The sequence below is a fragment of the Natator depressus genome, chromosome 3 (assembly GCF_965152275.1).
Source record: "Natator depressus isolate rNatDep1 chromosome 3, rNatDep2.hap1, whole genome shotgun sequence".
NCBI lineage: Eukaryota > Metazoa > Chordata > Testudines > Cheloniidae > Natator > Natator depressus.
In genome coordinates, this window is record NC_134236.1 from 32,947,608 (window position 1) to 32,964,563 (window position 16,956).

The window sequence follows — 16,956 nt, forward strand, 5'->3', positions numbered from 1 at the left end:
TCGGCCATCTCATGGTAGCCATCAATTTGCATTTGCAAGCCAATTAACTCCCGGACAGACAAGGTCATAACTCGTGGAGCCTGCCAGGGCGGGTCTCGACAAAGCCTTAACAAAAAGGAAATACATTGCACACAGCAACAGCAAAAAATAAGCTTAAGAAGATAAAGTGTGATTGGCCGGGCCCCAATTAGCCATGCTAGAGTACTGGGAAGAGAGGTTCGAGTAAGCAGCGAGCACCATCTCATTCCCAATTTCCTCCGGGTGATGACATACTGGAATGAGGCATGTACCTAACAGTTCTCCGGCTGCTACAGAATCAAATAAACAAAAGTGGGTAACATTTGCTATTGAAGCCAATCTTTCCCATAGGTTATATGTCATTTGGGCCCGTAATGAAGAAGGCGCTCCCGAGTCAACCCCTCCAGGAAATAGCAGGCACAAAAGGCATACAATCAATACAGAATTAGCAATAATTTGGGCGAGAATCGCCACAAATAAAGTCTCAAGAGTCTCTGGCTGTTGGTTTGCTGCCAGTCTTCGTTGAGCCGCAGCGACCAATGCTTTTACTGCTCCCCATGTCACGGGCTGGCTTGGGACGCTACGCCTCTTCCGTTTCTGTCCCGCCGTTGTCGACCCGGGAGGCACCGCATTCTCCTCCAAGGTCAGCTGAAACTCCGGTATGGGGTTCTACAGCCCCTGGTGCCACGCCATGCTGTTTCAGTGCCAGTCGCACACACCAGGCCGGAACCCACAACGGTCCTGCAGGGAGAAACACAGCAGCATATCCCCGACCCCAAGTGATTAAAGGCACTGGGCCCAACCATTGCGGATCGGGCAGCTGACGGTAATAGACACGCGGTCTTTCCAGTACCTCGGACTTGTGAAAATGCCGATCCGCGGGGTCTGCTGATCTGCGTTCAGCATTAAATTATTTAAAGTAAACAAAAGGATATGCAGTTGTTGCTGAATGTCTCCTAAGATTCGGAGACGCAGCTCCCCTTGTTTTAATTGTTTGTCAAGCAAGGTTTTTAGCGTGCGATTTGCATGTTCAACAATGGCTTGGCCTGTGGAATTATAAGGGATCCCGTGTTTGAGACGGACGTCCCATTGGGCACAAAAGGTGGAGAGGGCTGTGGAGCAATAGGCTGGGGCATTATCCATTTTTATCTGGCTCGGGTGACCCATAACAGCAAAACAGGCTAGCAAATGGTGAATAACTTTGGGAGTGGCTTCCCCACGCTGTGGGGTCGCCCAAAGGAATCCCAAATAGGTATCAATGAAAACATGTAAAACGAATAGGGGTGGAATTGTGGCATGTGAGTGACATCCATTTGCCACAGCTGATTCGCTGCGGTACCTCTGGGGTTAACGGCATAAGAAAAGGTAGGGGCAGCAGCGGCACAGTGGGGGCAGGAACGAACAATAGAACATGCATGATCAGCAGGAATATGAAACTGCCAGGCCAAGACAGAGGCAGACTGATGAAAAAAGGCATGGCTTTCAATGGGGTCAGAAAAAAGGGTATTTACCTGACCATGTAACGCACGATCGGCGCACGCATTGCCTTCAGTGAGTAGCCCAGGCAGAGGGGTATGACTGCGAATATGAGCAACAAAATAAGGGAAATTACGAGTGGTGAGGAGATACTATAAGGACAAAAACAGACGAAGGAGGTCCGCATCGACCTGAGGGGTAATGAGGGCAAGGGATAAATGATCAATTACCTGATAAACATAATGCATGTCCACAATCAAATTAAAGGGACAATCAGCAAAAAATTGAAAGGCCAAAATAACAGCAGCTAGTTCCAAGGACTAGTAAAGCTCTCCAAGCGCTGTGCATGCAAATATTATTGTACAAGTGAATGAAGCGCTTTCAGCTTTTCTAGAGGGAGGGGCCACTGGTCAATCCATTGGGCTCTAAGGATTGCCATACCAATGGTAATGTGGATGGCAAGGTGGGTGAGGGAGGATTTTAGGCCATTATATATTAATATCGAGGGTGGTGTCCAGCTTTGTAAGTAAATCACGGCCCCAAATATTGAGGTGGACAGGGAGTACAAAAGGGTGGATCGTAGCAAGGGCACGGCCTCCTGGTTTAGAGACCGTGACCCAAGACAAACTTTGGCGCCCGGGTTTGCTACCCCCGATCCCCCACAACTCTTTAGAAGGAACTGTTGGCCAACCGACCGGCCACTCCGGATCACGAATCACCGTAACGTCAGCTCCAGTGTCCACCAGCCCTGTAAAAGGAACATTATTTAAAAGAAGTGTTAACTGAGGTTTCGAGGGGCGGACTGACATTGTTAGAGCAACAAGTGGAGAGGACGTGTTGTGAGACGGCGACTGAGCCAGCGTCGATCCAAAGCCGCCTCCGCCCCAGGTTCGATCCTCTGTGGCTGGCACCTGATAGGGGACCAAAATCAATTGTGCAATTGACCGTCCACACGGGAGCGACTGCGGAAGATGGGTCCATACCTGAACCTTAATAACGCCGGTGTAATCGGCGTCAATGACTCCTGGGATGACAAAAAAAACCTGTTTCCCAGCGTGTGAGCGAGGGAGAACCAGACCCACAAATCCGGCAGGGAGAGGTCCCGTCACCTGCGTAGGTATGGCGCAAACCTCCCCTGGCAACTGAAAATCAGCGTCCTCCTGCATAATCAAATCAAGCCCTGCACTTCCAGCAGTCGCCGCCCTCATAGAGTCTATGGATTTTAAGGCAGAGGAACAGTTGTCTGAGTGGGGAACACCCCCGTTTGGCCCTGGGTTCAGGGGGGACCCGTCGTGCGGTTTCCCGACCCGCTACGACACTGATTAGCCCAGTGATAGCCCTTCCGACACTTGGGGCACTTCTTTGAGGGGCGGGCGGGCGCCGTCGATGAGCGTTGTTACCGCTGTGGTAAGGAGGGTCACTCCCGCTGAAAGTGACCCTCCTTACCACAGCGGTAACAACGCTTCCCCTCCTTCCCGCTTTTCCGCAGGGCGGCGGCCAGAACCCCAGCTTTATGTGCTTGGGTTCCGATGTTTTGGCACGCCCGCAGCATGTCCGACAGCTCTAGAATTCCAGAGGCTTGTGCAGCCTGGAGAGCATGGCGGCAATCCTCGTTCGCATTTTCAACCGCCATTTTTAACAGGATCTCCTGAGCTGCCGCAGGGCTATCCACCTGTTGGAGGATAGCCTCCTGCAATCTGTTGGTAAAATCCATAAAGGACTCTGATGCACCCTGACGGATACTGGCAAAGCTTTTAGTAGGCCTGCCTCAATCCGGGACCTTCCGGAAAGCATGCTGGGCGCAGGTGGAAATAATGGGGAAGACGGCCTAAGGGAGTTGAGACTGCAGCTGAACAGTAGCAAACTGGCCCTCCCCTGCCAACTGCTCATAAATGATACCTTGCTCTCTATATACCTGGGCTTGGCGTTCCGCCATCTGCCGATACTCACTAAGCCAAATAACATACTGACTGGGCGTCAGCATCATGCGCAACAGTGCCTTCCAGTCTTCAGGGATCAGGGTGTAAGCACTACCTAGCCCTTCAATGAGACCACGCACATACGTGCTAGTGAGGCCGAACTCGCGAATCGCTTTCTTTACCTCTCTGATCACCGAGTAAGGCAAACTGACCCAGTTTGCAACCTGGTTGCCCTGGCCATCATCCTGCCAGGTCACAGGACAAACTGAGACCAGATCAGCCAGCTCCTCTGCTGTAAGATCTGAGCGAGTCCTCGCTGTGTGAACCATTTGTTGCACCAGCGAAAGCCCCTGAGCAGACGCAGACGACCCCCCGGGGGGCCCCGGAGCATGGGGCCCCATGGGCGGATGGTAATCACACACCGGCTCCAGTGGGGAAGGCCAGGGAAGCGGTGGTAATAAAGGCACTGGGGGCGAAGCAGGGGGAGGGATGGTTGCAGGAGCGGACGGGGGTGGCGGGATCGGCAGCCCCTCTGTTGGCGCGGGAGAGGGCCTCTCCGAGGCGACACACTGTGTCGCATCGCTAGGAGGGGGGATGACTGCAGGAGCGGACGGGCGTGGCGAGATCACCAGCCTCGCGAGGGAGGGCCTGTCCGAGGCGACACGCTGTATCGTGTCACGGCAGAGGTGCCAGGCATGTAAAGCCTGCACGGACGCCCGAGGCTCTTTGTGCAATGTCTGGCCCAACCGCTCCCAGTCCGCTAGCTTAAGGGTTCCGGCTTCAGGGTACCACGGGCATTGGGCACTCACCTCCTGTAGCAGGAGAGTGAGTTCTCGAGTGGGGCAGTCATGCTGAGCCTTACGCAGCAAATACTGTAGCTCATTGCGGTGTTGCACTTGCAAAGCAGAGAGGGAGCTTCCCATACTTACCACAATGAAAAATACTCCCTGGGATCCACGAAGCGGATGAGTGACACGTCTGAAACCCTTGCTGGGCGAGGTGAGTGCTGAGGGCCCCACGTTTGGGCGCCAGTTGTGGCGGTTCAATGACAAGACAGAACACAGCTTTTAGCAAGCAAGCAGGCTGGTCTCTGCTAACAGGCTTCTGCCTGTCAGCTTTCCACCTTCCCCTTTATTCTCTCTCTCCCCCTGTGCATTACATTCTCCAACAGATAAAAGGAATACACTGGCTTTGTTTAACATTCTTATTTACCAATTTCTATCTACCGCATTCCTTGCTCTCGGGCCTTGAGCCCAGTCCTGAGAGGCTTCCCACGGTTCATGTCATCTTGGCGAGATTCCAAGGTTGATGCCCTTGGATGGAGCAGTGTGTGCACTGCTCCTACACAACACTCCGGGTGTGCCCTGAATGTTGCCAAGCGCATAAACCTTTATGAATCCTACAAAAAGTAATCCACCAGCCTCACTACTTAGATCCATCCCATCTTGGTAGATACTTTCCAAAGCCAGTAATAATGGCTGGAGTAATTTTAAGACAACAGCCAAGGATCGCTCATGAGAAAGCCAGAGGGTTTTCCCAGGTTGACTAATTTGAACTTCAGTCCCAGTGTATCTTCTATATTTTCCAAGATATTCAGTCTTTTTGGACTCTTACTGAAAAAAGACTATAATGAAGACATTAAATTTATAGCTTTTTTAATGTCTTTTGAAGAGTCTGCAGCTCATACTAGCGCTAGTTGGAGTAGATGGCCTCTGCAGTGTGTATAGGAGAGATTAGGGTTACACTTTTCTCTGAGCAAAGCTTGTACTCCACCATGTCTTCTAGAAAAGTTTGCAGCTCCATCAAATGCACAAGCAACCATCTGTTTGGGGTCCAACTGACAAGCATTTAACTCTTCTAAGATGTGGGTTGTCATAGATGCAGCCAATGTGTCTTCTATAACTTGAACATCTAGAAATGCACCTACTGGCCTACCACTGACATCAAGATAACGTACACAATGACTTAATATTTGATGCCCATTTGCATCGGTGCATTCATCAGCCATGTATGCAAATTTTTTTTGTGGTGAGAGAGTTCTTCACTTTTTCAACTGCTGAGTCTTTCACTGTTGCACCACATGCGTCTAGCCAGTCAGTTGAGTTTCTTGCAGAAAGATAGTGAGCATTTGCTGGTCTTGTTCAGAACCAGCGTTCAACTTCAGGATGAACAAGTGACAATGCACTTAACATTGGCCTCCAGTTTGTAGTGTGTGGTATCTCTTGCTTAAATAGAAAGTATGATGCCACAGCCATGTTTGTTCGCATGAACCGTGTTGTGTCTCCAGCATTCTTAACAGCCTCATTAACACCCGGTGCTGTCCCTGGTCAGTGGAGCCTCAGAGTTCAGAGCTGTTTTCACATGAGTTCACCTCCCAGGTGGGGGGCAAGAAGGCACCTTGCTCATTCCTCTAGCTGCTCACTGTTCGCTCTGGCCACCGTTGTTCGTTGTGCCACCGTTCACTCCATTGCTCTGTTGCCAATGGCCCTGCACAGTCACCTTCTGCTGCCACCTGCCACTGTGACCTCTGCGAGTTGGTCTCTTGAGGTTCCACCCATCTCTCAGTGATTTCAGCTGATCTCTCAGTGTGGGAACCTCGCTGCTAGTGCAGACTGGGCTGTCTCTTCCACAGAAACACTGTCCCACAGCAGGTCTAAGCACTTAGACCTGATTTCAGCTTTAGTGATCACTTAACAAAACAAAAGACTATCCACGGAGCCTATTCAGCTCTGTCTTTGAACAGTGGAGAGGAGCAGGTCAAATAGTACTTGTGACTCAGGCAGACCATCAAGCAAAACACCTGTCCCCACCCTCTCTCTTGATGCCCTCAATCAGCACAGGCTAAGTACAGTTCTACTACCCTTTACTCCTGCAATAAGAATAACAACATTTCATTATACACCCTCCCGCCGCCCCACATTCAAGTGATTTGTAACCCAACCCCAGCCAAAATCTACCACTTGGGCAACACAGCTCTGTTTGCTGGATACCTAGGTAGATTAGGTGTGAATGTAAATACAATCTGGTCCTGAAGCCTTTCCCCCCAGACCCTAGCTCATCACTAGTTGTCAGGGAGAGTTCATTTAGACTTTGCTTACAAATCATAATTTGAAATTATTAGGTTGGCCAACATCACCGAAATGAATGCATTGACATTGTCATAAAAAACAACAGCTGTATAAGGAAGCTAGTCTATGTTTATACTTTTCAAATCTATTATACTTTTTCAGATACACGTATTTTATCATACACTGTATATGTTTTTAAAGTGTGTATTAATGTTTCAATTTCAATTCAAATTTCCAAACAATCACTGAACAGGCAAACAGATCCTCGACACTGCTTGCACAGCCTTGGAGCTGCAAAAGGAGGGAATTCAAGTGATCAGTAATATCACACAGAAAAGCTACCTGTGACATAGAGGGGACATCATTCATAAATTCCAGAAACTTGCAAGCCTTGTTGGTCTTGTGGTTTGAAAGAAATTCTATTATTTCTTTCTGAAGCACACTAAACCTCTCTAACTCGTGACCCCTACTTAATCCGCAAACATCATTGTGCTGCAACAGGTCACTATATTTGGCTGACATGTCTTATAAAAGAGCTTTAAAAAGACAATGTTGCAAGCTAGAAGTTGAGCGTATGTAGTTCACGAATCACTATACCCATTGGTTTTTTTCTGTCCCCAGAAAACTTATCGCACAGGACAGTCTGGTGAATGATGCAGTGAAGTGTATTTAATGAAGGGTACATCACTGCCAAACGTGAAGCAGAACCCTTCTCTTTCCCTTTCATGGAGGGACCACCATCTGGAACAAACAAATTTACTTTCTGCAGCTCTAAACCATTTTTTCAAAAAAGCCTTTTATCTTTTCAAAAATGATTTCTCCTGTGGTGTAGGTTTCTAATGCTATTAAGCACAAAAAGTCTTTGCTGAAAAACTGACCATCATAAAATCTGACAGACAGCAATAGCTAGGCAGTGTCTCTTAAACTGTTTGATTTTTCCTCTGCAAGAGACATGTATTTGGCATTTTTTAAATCGGAAAGCTGTGCTGACAAACAATCCTCGTAAATTACCTCCAATCTTCGCACTGCCACGGAATCAGACAGGGGAACTTGTTTCACAGAGTTCACAAGGTCCTCTTTGTTTTTATCTCTGGCAAAAAGCTCCTCCAGCATTCCCAGCGTGCACTCCTTCACAAGCTCGGCACCCAGGAAAGAGAAGCCGCTGTCGCTTTTTCCTATACAGTCACTGACGTGGTGAGAATGACATTTGAAGTGTGATATGAAGACTTCAGATTTTCAATTTTGTCATGTCCTGCAACACTGCCAGGAGGATAGGCCGTGGTGAAGTGACTATGCTTTGATTTAAAGTGGCATCTCATGTTGACAGCCTTACAGACAGACACAGTAGTTTGTCATATTAAACGCAAAGGTTTTGTGTTTAAATGTGACGGCATAATAAAAAAGAAAATCAACTGTCCAGTTTGGGGTAAAAGCTCAGCTTTCACTGTTGACTTTGCGGCACTTACTCCCACTCACATTGTTTTTCGGTTCCATTTCCATCACTAATGAAAAAATAGGTGGTGTCTTAGCTCAGTCATAGCCATAACCAGTGCTATTGCGAGAAATTAAGATCCAGTAAGCAGTGCTTGAGTTGTGCCAGGGCTTGCCGGGGCTGAGCCCGGCACTTCTAGGCTTGTCAGTCCATAGCCCCGGCACCTCTGGGCTCCTAGCCAGCAGCCACCGCTCTCCAGCCACCCAGCTCTGAAGGCAGTGCCGTCGCCAGCAGCCGTGCAAAAATAAGGGTAGCAATACCATACCATGCCACCCTTACTTCTGCCCTGCTGCTGGAGGCAGCGCTGCCTTCAGAGCTGGGCACGCACCTAGAAGTTTGTCCAATGTACATGGCAGAGGGGCATTGCTGGCACATGATGGTGATATATGTGATATATACCATCATGTGCCAGCAATGACCCTCTGCCACGTAAATTGGACAAACCAGACAGTCTCTACGCAAACGAATAAATGGACACAAATCAGACAACAAGAACTGTAACATTCAAAAACCAGTAGGAGAGTACTTCAATCTCCTGGACACTCAATAACTTTAAAGTGGCCATTCTTCAACAAAAAAACTTCAAAAACAGACTTCAACGAGAAACTGCAAACTGGAATTAATTTGCAAACTTGACACCATCAAATTAGGCCTGACTTAAGACTGGGAGAAGCTGGGTCACTACAAAAAATAATTTCCCCTCTGTTGATACTCACCCCTTCTTGTCAACTGTTGAGAATTGGCCACATTTACCATGATTGAATTGGCCTCATTAGCACTACAAAAAGTAATTTTCCCTCTGTTGATATTCACCCCTTCTTGTCAACTGTTGGATATGGGCCACATCCATCCTAATTGAATTGGCCTCGTTAGCACTGACCCACCCACTCAGTAAGGCAACTCCCATCTTTTCATGTGCTGTGTGTTTATACCTGCCTACCATATTTTCCACCCCATGCATCTGATGAAGTGGGTTATAGCCCACAAAAGCTTATGTCCAAATAAATGTGTTAGTCTCTAAGGTGCCACAAGGATGCCTTGTTGTTTTTAGTTTGTGTAGGTTGCAGAAGAGGGGAAGTGTCAGAAAACAGATGTTTGGAGCTGAGGAAAATTACTACTAGGCTGGCCAAAAGCAAAAAGTGAGAACAAAGGACACTTAAAATTCGTTGTGCACATTTACTTGTTCGTTTGGGTTCTGCATTACTCAATAGCCTGAAATATTACCAGGGAGAAGCAGCAAGTCTACTACCATTTTATTATGTCCCATGGCCTGTGATAGATTCTGCAGTAATATTATCAACTACTAAAAGAAAATTGAAAAACTAAGTTTCCTAAAGAACAGGAGACTCAAATTCAGTTTTAAGCATAAATAAATAGAATAGGACCTATAGCAAGAGAGAGAGAACAAAATAGTCCCAAATCATTATGGGTGACAGGTATCATAGGCTGAGGGAGGCTGTGCCTCCCCAAACAGCCTCACATGGTCCTGCCCATGCTCCGCCCCCATGCCCTCTCCTGCAGTTCCTGTTCTTCTGTGGCCCAGGCTGGCTGTGGGCGCTGCAGCCACACAGCCCAGCGCTCCGGGGCTGGAGCCAGGGGCTGAGGTGTAGGTGCTCTGGGCTCCTGCGGCGGGGGGGGGCAGAACAGGAGGGACGGGACCTCACGCAGAAGGGGAGGGGCCAATGGCTAGCCTCCCACAATGGCCGGTTCACTGGCCACCCATACAAATCATCCTAGTGTAATTCTACTGAAGCTGGCTTCCTGAAGCTGGTGTGTGTCCTGATCTTGTCCACCTTTGACTGTAAGCGTCTCTGTCTCACTACACATTTATAAAATGTTGTGATGGGGTATGCAAACCCAATACCAGTAAGGAAAGGGCTAAGCAGCAGCTCTGGGCCCAGGAAGCCCCACCCAACCATACCTGCAAAGCATGCATGGCTTGGAGGAGGAGCTCAAAAAGAGAGCAGGCCTGCTCAGTAGGGTAGCAGACAGCAGAGCTGCTCTGAGCTCCTGGGAAGGAGCTCCTGCTGCTGGAGACCTGACTATAGCGACGTGGCCAAACCCAGAGGGAAGAGACTTGAGATTCTCAAAAGGTCATAGAATCATAGAATATCAGGGTTGGAAGGGACCTCAGGAGGTCATCTAGTCCAACCCCCTGCTCAAAGCAGGACCGATCCCCGACTAAATCATCCCAGCCAGGGCTTTGTCAAGCCTGACCTTAAAAACTTCTAGGGAAGGAGATTCCACCACCTCCCTAGGTAACGCATTCCAGTGGTTCACCACCCTCATAGTGAAAAAGTTTTTCCTAATATCCAACCTAAATCTCCCCCACTGCAACTTGAGACCATTACTCCTTGTTCTGTCATCTGCTACCACTGAAAACAGTCTAGAGCCATCCTCTTTGGAACCCCCTTTCAGGTAGTTGAAAGCAGCTATCAAATTCGCCCTCATTCTTCTCTTCTGAAGACTAAACATCCCCAGTTCCCTCAGCCTCTCCTCATAAGTCATGTGTTCCAGTCCCCTAATCATTTTTGTTGCCCTCCGCTGGACTCTTTCCAATTTTTCCACATCCTTCTTGTAGTGTGGGGCCCAAAACTGGACACAGTACTCCAGATGAGGCCTCACCAACGTCGAATAGAGGGGAACGATCACGTCCCTCAATCTGCTGGCAATGCCCCTACTTATACATCCCAAAATGCCATTGGCCTTCTTGGCAACAAGGGCCCACTGTTGACACATATCCAACTTCTCGTCCACTGTAAGCCCTAGGTCCTTTTCTGCAGAACTGCTGCTGAGCCATTCGGTCCCTAATCTGTAGCGGTGCATTGGATTCTTCCGTCCTAAGTGCAGGACTCTGCACTTGTTCTTGTTGAACCTCATCAGATTTCTTTTGGCCCAATCCTCCAACTTGTCTAGGTCCCTCTGTATCCTATCCCTACCCTCCAGCGTATCTACCTCTTCTCCCAGTTTAGTGTCATCTGAAAACTTGCTGAGGGTGCAATCCACACCATCCTCCAGATCATTTATGAAGATATTGAACAAAACCGGCCCGAGGACCGACCCTTGGAGCACTCCACTTGATACCGGCTGCCAACTAGACATGGAGCCATTGATCACTACCCGTTGAGCCCGACAATCTAGCCAGCTTTCTATCCACCTTATAGTCTGTTCATCCAGCCCATACTTCTTTAACTTGCTGGCAAGAATACTGTGGGAGACCGTGTCAAAAGCTTTGCTAAAGTCAAGGAACAACACGTCCACTGCTTTCCCTTCATCCACAGAGCCAGTTATCTCGTCATAGAAGGCGATTAGATTAGTCAGAGACTTTATCTTTGATTTCCAGTTATTTAATGCCTTTACCCCCAGGGAAAGAGGGGAACTGAAAGGAAGTAATCCAGGGAGGCAGCAATAGAGCACTTTAGTAGTGTAGGACTTAGCTGCTTACAGTGGGCCCTACATCAGAACACAGTGGAGACAGTGAGCCTGGGATCCCCTACCAATCCCTCGGGGGTGCCAAAGGCAGAAGATGACCTGAGAAGGGAAGTCAAGGGGATAAAAAGTCCTGAGGGATGAAGGGTCAAGACCTCAACCAAGGGAAGACATGGAGACCCTTGCCTAATCTGGAAGGCTACCCCATTGCTGGACTCCTTGTACTCCAAAAGGAGCAGACATAAAACACATGACCTGGCCTGAGGACTAAGTCACAGAAGGGACAGACCACTGCCAGACAAGAGTGGCTGACAACAAGGGCACCAGGAAAGAACAGCACCTGCCATGTCTTGCCTGACCGCTGGATGCCCCTTAACAAATGCCATGTAAATTTATGGTACTACAGTGTTGTAAGTCGCCATCCTCACCAGTCAAGGGCAGTAGTACATGGACATACCAGAACATCACAATCCCATAGGTGCCACAACTGGGAAGAGGGATGAGAAAAATATAGTGTTCCCACACTCCTGCAACATTTTATTATCTCTTTGATGGCCCCATTCAGTGTGGCTGTAGGACTTATGAAATTTCACTCATGGTCCCTACCAGATTTGTTATTTTTTTCTGGCCAATCCCTTTAGTTTTAATTATTTAAGGGGAAATCATAGAATCATAAAACTGGAAGGGACCTCAAGAGGTCATCTAGTCCAGTCCCCTGCACTCGTGGCAGGACTAATTATCTAGACCATTCCTGACAGGTGTTTGTCTAACTTGCTCTTAAAAATTCCCACTGATGGAGATTCCACAACCTCCCTAGGCAATTTATTCCAGTGTTTAACCACCCTGACAGTTAGGAATTTTTTCCTAATGTCCAACCTAAACCTCCCTTGCTGCAATTTAAGCCCACTGCTTCTTGTGCTATCCTCAGAGGTTAAGAAAAACAAATTTTCTTCCTCCTTGTAACAACCTTTTACATACTTGAAAACTGTTATCATGTCCCCTCTCAGTCTTCTCCTTTCCAGACTAAACAAACCCACTTTTTTTCAATCTTCCCTCATAGGTCATGTTTTCAAGACCTTTAATAATTTTTGTTGCTCTTCTCTGGACTCTCTCCAATTTGTCCACATCCTTCCTGAAATGTAGCACCCAGAACTGGACACAATACTCCAGTTGAGGCCTAATCAGAGTGGAGTAGAGCGGAAGAATTACTTCTCATGTCTCACTTACAATACTCCTGCTAATACATTCCAGAATGATATTCGCTTTTTTTGCAACAGTGTTACCCTGTTGACCAATATTTAGCTTGTGGTCCACTATGACACCTCCCCACACACACCCCAGAACCCTTTCTGCAATACTCCTTCCTAGGCAATCATTTCCCAATTTGTATGTGTGCAACTGATTGCTCCTTCCTAAGTGGAGTACTTTGCATTTATTCTTATTGAATTTCATCCTATTTACTTCAGACCATTTCTCCAATTTGTCCAGATCATTTTGAATGTTAATCCTATCCTCCAAAGCACTTGCAACCCTTCCCAGCTTGGTATCGGCCACAGACTTTATAAGTGTACTCTCATTGATGAAGATATTGAACAGAACCGGACCCAGAATTGATCCCTGCAGGACCCCACTCGTTATGCCCTTCCAGCATGACTGTGAACCACTGATAATTACTCTCTGGGAATAGTTTTCCAACCAGTTTTGCACCCACCTTAGAGCTGCATTTCCATAGTTTGTTTATTAGAAGTCATGTGAGACAGTATCAAAAGCTTTACGAAAGTCAAGATATACCATGTCTACCACTTCCCCCCATCCACAAGACTCATTACCCTGTCAAAGAAAACGAACAGGTTGGTTTGACATGATTTGTTCTTGGCAAATCCATGCTGACTGTTATGTATCATCTTATTATCTTCTAGATGTTTGCAAATTGATTGCTTAATTATTTGGTCCATTATCTTTCTGAGTACAGAAGTTAAGCTGACTGGTCTGTAATTTCCTGGGTTGTCCTTATTTCTCTTTTTATAGATTGGCATTATATTTGCCTTTTCCAGTCTTCTGGAATCTCTCCTGTCTTCCATGACTTCTCAAAGATAATTGCTAATGGCTAAGATATTTCCTCGGTCAGCTCCTTGAGCATTTTAGGATGCATTTTATCAGGCCCTGCTGACTTGAAGACATCTAATTTGTCCAAGTAATTTTTAACTTGTTCTTTCCCTATTTTAGCCTCTTCTGTTCCTACCTCATTTTCACAGGCATTCACTACGTTAGACGTCCAATCACCACTAACCTTCTTGTTGAAAACTGAAATAAAGAAGTCATTAAGTACCTCTGCCATTTCCACATTTTCTATTATTATTTTTCCCCCTCATTGAGTAACGGGCCTACCCTGTCCTTAGTCTTCCTCTTGCTTCTAACGTATTTGTAGAATGTTTTCTTGTTACCCTTTATGTCTCTGGCTAGTTTAATCTTGTTTTGTGCCTTGGCCTTTCTAATTTTGTCCCTACGTACTTGTGTTATTTGTTTATATTTATCCTTTGTGATTTGACCCAGTTTCCACTTTTTGTAGGATTCTTTTCTGATTTGTAGATCATTGAAGATCTCCTGGTTAAACTAGGGTGTTCTTTTGCCATACTTCCTATCTTTCCTACACAGTGGGATAGTTTCTTCTTGTGCTCTTAACCATGTCTCTTTGAAAAACTGCCAACTGTCTTCTATTGTTTTTTCCCTCAGACTTGCTTCCCATGGGATCTTACCTACCAACTCCCTGAGTTTGCTAAAGTCTGCATTCTTGAAATCCATTGTCTTTATTTTGCTGTTCTCCCTCCTACCATTCCTTAGAATCATGAACTCTAGAATCATGTTCTCCCTCCTACCATTCCTTAGAATCATGAACTCTATCATTTCATGATCACTTTCACCCAAGCTGCCTTCTGCATTCAAATTCTCAACCAGTTCCTCCCTATTTGTCAAAATCAAATCTAGAACAGCCTCTCCCCTAGTAGCTGTCTCCACCTTCTGAAATAAAAAATTGTCTCCAATACATTCCAAGAACTTGTTGGATAAACTGTGCCCTGCTATGTTATTTTCCCAGCAGATGTCTGGGTAGTTGAAGTCCCCCATCACCACCAAGTCCTGTGCTTTGGATGATTTTGTTAGCTGTTTAAAAAAAGCCTCATCCACCTCTTCTTCCTCGTTAGATGGTCTGTAGTCGACCCCCTACCATGACATCACCCTTGTTTTTTACCCCTTTTATCCTTACCCAGAGACTTTCTCCTATTTCCAAACATGTTAAATATATAAGCCAACACCTCCTCCCTTTTTTCCCCTCCGGTGCTTCCTGAGCAAGCTGCACCCTTCTATACCAATATTCCAGTCACATGTATTATCCCACCAGGTCTCTGTGATGCCAACTACATCATAGTTGTGTTTATCTACTAACAAGCTTACAAGAAGTGGAAGATTGGACAAATGACCAGGGAGGAGTATAAAAATATTGCTCGGGCATGCAGGAGTGAAATCAGGAAGGCCAAATCACACCTGGAATTGCAGTTAGCCAGAGATGTTAAGAGTAACAAGAAGGGTTTCTTCAGGTATGTTAGCAACAAGAAGAAAGTCAAGGGAAGTGTGGGCCCCTTACTGAATGAGGGAGGCAACCTAGTGACAGAGGATGTGGAAAAAGCTAATGTACTCAATGCTTTTTTTGCCTTTGTCTTCACAAACAAGGTCAGCTCCCAGACTACTGCACAGGGCAGCACAGCATGGGGAGGAGGTGACCAGCCCTCTGTGGAGAAAGAAGTGGTTCGGGACTATTTAGAAAAGCTGGACGAGCACAAGTCCATGGGGCCGGATGCGTTGCATCCGAGAGTGCTAAAGGAGTTGGCGGACGTGATTGCAGAGCCATTGGCCATTATCTTTGAAAACTCATGGCGATCGGGGGAAGTCCCGGATGACTGGAAAAAGGCTAATGTAGTGCCCATCTTTAAAAAAGGGAAGAAGGAGGATCCTGGGAACTACAGGCCAGTCAGCCTCACCTCAGTCCCTGGAAAAATCATGGAGCAGGTCCTCAAGGAATCAATTCTGAAGCACTTAGAGGAGAGGAAAGTGATCAGGAACTGTCAGCATGGATTCACCAAGGGCAAATCATGCCTGACTAATCTAATTGCCTTCTATGATGAGATAACTGGCTCTGTGGATGAAGGGAAAGCAGTGGACATGCTGTTCCTTGACTTTAGCAAAGCTTTTGACACGGTCTCCCACAGTATTCTTGCCAGCAAGTTAAAGAAGCATGGGCTGGATGAACGGACTATAAGGTGGATAGAAAGTTGGCTAGATTGTCGGGCTCAACGGGTAGTGATCAATGGCTCCATGTCTAGTTGGCAGCCGGTATCAAGTGGAGTGCCCCAAGGGTCGGTCCTCGGGCCGGTTTTGTTCAATATCTTCATAAATGATCTGGAGGATGGTGTGGATTGCACCCTCAGCAAGTTTGCAGATGACACTAAACTGGGAGGAGAGGTAGATACGCTGGAGGGTAGGGATAGGATACAGAGGGACCTAGACAAGTTGGAGGATTGGGCCAAAAGAAATCTGATGAGGTTCAGCAAGGACAAGTGCAGAGTCCTGCACTTAGGATGGAAGAATCCAATGCACCGCTACAGATTAGGGACCGAATGGCTCAGCAGCAGTTCTGCAGAAAAGGACCTAGGGCTTACAGTGGACGAGAAGCTGGATATGAGTCAACAGTGTGCCTTTGTTGCCAAGAAGTCCAATGGCATTTTGGGATGTATAAGTAGGGGCATTGCCAGCAGATCGAGGGATGTGATTGTTCCCCTTTATTCGACATTGGTGAGGCCTCATCTGGAGTACTGTGTCCAGTTTTGGGCCCCACACTACAAGAAGGATGTGGAAAAATTGGAAAGAGTCCAGCGGAGGGCAACAAAAATGATTAGGGGACTGGAACACATGACTTATGAGGAGAGGCTGAGGGAACTGGGATTGTTTAGTCTGCGGAAGAGAAGAATGAGAGGGGATTTGATAGCTGCTTTCAACTACCTGAAAGGGGGTTCCAAAGTGGATGGCTCTAGACTGTTCTCAGTGGTAGCAGATGACAGAACAAGGAGTAATGGTCTCAAGTTGCAGTGGGGGAGGTTTAGGTTGGATATTAGGAAAAACTTTTTCACTAGGAGGGTGGTGAACCACTGGAATGCGTTACCTAGGGAGGTGGTGGAATCTCCTTCCCTAGAAGTTTTTAAGGTCAGGCTTGACAAAGCCCTGGCTGGGATGATTTAGCTGGGGATTGGTCCTGCTTTGAGCAGGGGGTTGGGCTAGATGACCTCCTGAGGTCCCTTCCAACCCTGATATTCTATGATTCTATGATTTTGAGTTCTTCCTGCTTATTCCCTATACTTCTTGCATTAGTATACAGACATCTAAGATACTGATTTGATTCTCTCCCCCGGTTCTGTCTCTCCTTTATCCCTGGAAAGGAACCTACAGAACACATTCCTGTGAAGGGTTGAGAATCCCCCTCCCATCCATGTCTCCCTGAATTATG

General features: G+C 47.0%; 1 long non-coding RNA gene across 1 annotated transcript; it reads right to left on the reverse strand.

Moving 5' to 3' along the window:
- Positions 1-220: 220 nt before the first annotated feature.
- Positions 221-7,610, reverse strand: LOC141983802 (uncharacterized). The gene is made up of 3 exons (XR_012638514.1): positions 7,493-7,610; positions 1,530-1,596; positions 221-759 (listed from the first exon to the last, which is right to left on the reverse strand). It is a non-coding gene; the product is annotated as an uncharacterized LOC141983802 (long non-coding RNA).
- Positions 7,611-16,956: the final 9,346 nt, after the last annotated feature.